This window comes from Octodon degus, unplaced genomic scaffold (assembly GCF_000260255.1).
Source record: "Octodon degus isolate 3935 unplaced genomic scaffold, OctDeg1.0 scaffold00028, whole genome shotgun sequence".
NCBI classification, from domain to species: domain Eukaryota; kingdom Metazoa; phylum Chordata; class Mammalia; order Rodentia; family Octodontidae; genus Octodon; species Octodon degus.
The window spans coordinates 16,150,785-16,154,992 of NW_004524604.1; the positions used below are offsets into that span (position 1 = coordinate 16,150,785).

The 4,208-nt window shown below is 38.8% G+C and overlaps 1 pseudogene; it reads left to right on the forward strand.

Annotated features, from left to right (window-relative positions):
- The first annotated feature begins 2,238 nt into the window (after positions 1–2,238).
- Positions 2,239–3,130, forward strand: LOC101589497 (annotated as a pseudogene).
- Positions 3,131–4,208: the final 1,078 nt, after the last annotated feature.

A 4,208-nucleotide genomic window follows, 5' to 3' on the forward strand; every position in this document is an offset into this window, starting at 1 on the left:
TGCTGGAAATCATTTTTCCTTGCAAAGCCTACAGAATTTGTGCTGCAGTCTTTGCTTTCATGTTTATGTGGAGTCCTGCCTGTGTGTGTCTCTGAGATTCTATTCATTCTCTTTTAGGAGGACTATAGTCATACTGAACTGGAGTACAAGCCAAAATTTCTTCATTAATTGTTTTAAGTTCTATAAAGATCCTACATATAACAAGTTATATTCTGAAGTAATGAGAGTAAAGAACTTGTCCCTCATCCACCGGTGAAAATTTCATTGCACCAGGAAAGGGAACAAGATGAAAAGAACTCTCCTCTTCAGTGAGTGACAATATGTGCTAAGCCCACAAATACATCTGAGAGAAAGGCAAAAGAACTAGGGAAAGCATCCTACCTAGCCCTAGAAACACAACACAGTAGAGTACATGCCCAAGACGGAGACTGAGTCAGAAAATCAGTCAATACGCTCCCTACCATTAGCTAGAAAGTGAGAATAATAATAATACAGAATGGTGCTGAAAAACTGGCAGGAGAGACAAAGGCGTGCATGCAGATTCTCTTATGTGAAGAGCAGGACCTCTAAATCTTAGAATAAAAGAAAGTTCATTCTGGTATACTATCCCCCAGTTTAAATACAAGGTATTGCTACAGAAAATGAAATCTGATTTGCAGTGAAGGTTACCATAGCAACAACAGATATCAAACCTAGTCTAATTACTAAATATATTAACTGAAAACCAACTCTAAAAGTCTAAGAGAAGGAAAAGCATACAAAATATTCAGACATGAATATTTTTCAGCCTCTGCTGTCCCACATACAATATGTGCCTTTCAATGAAAATCATATGGTATGTAAGAGAAAAAGAAACAGAATCAAAAGAGACAAAATTACATAAGAATGAGACTCAGCTCTGACATAGATGTCAGGAGAGCCTGGCAGGAAGTCTCAAGTACCTAAGTTGTGGATAACATACATCGCTGATATACAAAACATCATACAATCAATGATACTTCTATATATTAACAATTGACTCTTGGATTTTAAAAGCCTTAAAACATAACATCTACATTTTTGAAAACAGTATAAAAAGAAGGAAGGGAAGAAGCCAAGAAAGATAGATTGAATTTTGGCCCTTCCAAAGTCATGTGTTGCAGCTCTAAGCTTTAGCACAGACCTTTGAATTTAGGCCTTTACAGAGGCATAAAGGTGGATTCTAATCCAAATTGATCTCTGTTTTTTGCAACAGAAAGTTTGTAAAGTAGGCATGGGTAGGTATAGATGCAAAATCATGCAATAACACACTGGAAGGGCAGTCACCTGCCAGCCAAGGTGGGAGACCTCAGGAGAAATGAAATCTGGTCACATTTTAATCATGGGTTTGCAGGCTGGAGACATAGGAGAAAATTATTCTGTGTCATCCAGTCATGGAGTCTCTTGTATTTTCTCATAATGACCTTAGCAAAGTAGAAAAAAGAAAAGGAATAAAAGGTGAGAAAAGAAAGAGAAAAGACACATATAAATGCAACAAATTATCTGTAAAATCCATAACTACAAAATGCAAAGGAAACATTTTAATCAACAGCTCAAGGGCCAGTGAGATAGCTCAACTGACTAAGCACCTACTTAGGCAAGCACAGGGACTGGGGTTCGATTGCTGGCACCACATGCCATGCCAGCTGCGCCCCTGGTGCACTGAGTGGAAAAGGTGAGACCAAGCTTCATGGTACATGCTTGTAATCCCAGCATTAGGGAAGCTGAAAACAGGAGGATCACTATGAGTCCAAGCTGCATAGTGAAACCCTGTGCCAAATACCTAAAAAATTAAAAAATGAAAACTAAATAAAATTTTAAGAATAGGCAGCTCAATTATTGAAGAAATGTTATGTTAACAGACTGGAATATGTGATTGATAGACAAATGCTACCAAGATGATCTATAGATTCAACACAACCTCCATTAAAATTAGATCTGTGTTCTATATATGCACATACAAGAAGATTCCAATTTTTTTTATAGAACTGTAGAAACAACTAAAATTGCCAGGGTAATTTTGAAAAATAAAAAAAAGTTCGAATTGGAAGATTTCAACTGGTATCAAGATTTATACATAGATCAAATGGCTAGAATTGAGAATACAGAAACACACATATACACAGTCGACTAAGTTTTAACACATAGCAGTTAAATGGATAGGTTTTGTTTTTAGTAAATGGCACTGGAACTCTTAAATATCTATTCACAAAGAAAAAAATGTATCTATTTTATGGCCCTCCTGGATGTGGGAAAACCTTGCAGGCTAAAGCCACTGCTAATGAATGTCAGGCCAATTTCATCTCCATTAAGGGTCCAGAGCTGCTTACCATGTGGTTTAGGGAGTCTGAGGTCAATGTCAGGGACATATTTGACAAGGCCTGCCAAGCTGCCCCCTATGTACTCTTCTTTGATGAGTTGGATTCAATTGCTAAAGCTTGTGGTGTTAACACTGGAGGCGGAGGTGGGGCTGCTGACCGAGTTATCAACCAAATCCTGACAGAAATGGATGGTATGTCCACAAAAAAAAAAAAAAAAAATTGTGTTCATCATTGGTGCTACCAACCGGCCTGACAGCATTGATCATGCCCTCCTAAGACCTGCCTACCTTGATCAGCTCATCTACGTCCCATTTCCCAATGAGAAGCCTCGTGTTGCCATTCTCAAGGCAAACCTGCACAAGTCCCCAGTTGCCAAGGATGTAGATTTGGAGTTCCTGGTTAAGATGACTAACGGCTTCTCAGGAGCTGACCTGACAGAGATTTACCAGTATGCTTGTAAGCTGGCCATTCATGAATCCATTGAGAGTGAGATAAGGTAAGAACGTGAGAGGCAGACAAACCCAGCAGCCATGGAGGTAGAAGATGATCCAGTGTCAGAGATTCGCAGAGATCACTTTGAAGAAGCCATGCGCTTTGCCTGCCATTCTCTCAGTGACAATGACTTTTGAAAATATGAAATGTTTTCTCAGATGCTTCAGCAGAGTCAGGGCTTTGGCAGATTCAGATTCCTTTCAGGAAATCAGGGTGGAGCTGGTTCCAGTCAGAGCAGTGGGGGTGGCCCAGGTGGTAGCGTGTTCACGAAAGACAATGATGACGACCTGTGTGGCTAAAGTGTTGTGACCAGTATGCAGCAAGCTGGCCTGACTGGACCTTGCTCCTAGGGTGAGGGTTCTTGCCCTCAAGGGACCAGGGGTGCGTTCACAGCCTGCTCTATTCCTCAGTCTGAACAGTTCAGCTATTAGTCAGACTCTGGATGGGGATTTTTGCTGCAAAAAATACAAAAGTGATAAAATAAAAATAATTTTCATTTAGGAGGCAGAGAGTGAATTACAAACAGGGAACTGGGTCTTGCCCTTGGACTGTGCCATTCTGTTGTAGTTTGGGCCAGTGCAGGAACCCTGTGTATAGTGTGGACCGAGGCACCAGCCCCACCCCTCGTAGTAAAACATCTGCACTTTACTCCATGCCACCTGAGCCCTCTCTTCTCCTAGGCAACCTGGGTAGGTGGGTGAAGGGCCACAGTTGCTGAGTGTTTATATAGAGAGTAGGTTGATTTTATTTTTCATGCTTTGGAGTTATTGTTAGAGAACTAATCACAAGCAGTTTCTAAAGCAAAAAGGATGACATGTAAAAGGACAATAAACAATGGGTCAAAATGGGTAAAAAAGAAGAAAAAATGTGTCTAGATACAGAGCATATTATATAAAATTAAATTCCAAAGATCATAGACCTAAATAGAAATGATGACATTGAAATTTCTGAAAGAAAGTCTCTGTGAATTTGTCTTAAAAATGTACTTTAAAGTAAAGAACAGTCCAAAAATTTTCTGAATTAGATTTCATTGAAATTAAACACTTTTGAAAACATTCTGTAAACTAGCAATAGATATGTGTATACCATGTACCTGATATAGTATATAGAAATTATTAGGAACCCATAAACTTAAGAATTAGAATATTAATAATTCAATTTATGAAACATAAACAAAAGATCTCCCAGGACACCACACCAAAAACATAAAGAAAGGTATGTTGTTAACAAAACACAAAATAGTTGAACAGGAATAACTAATAGTTTAAGAAGAATATGAGCTAGGGAGATGGCTTAGTGGCATAAGTGCCTGCCTGGAAAGCACAAAGTCCTCAGTTCAATCTAAAGTACAAAAAAAAAAAAAAAAGAAAGAAAGAA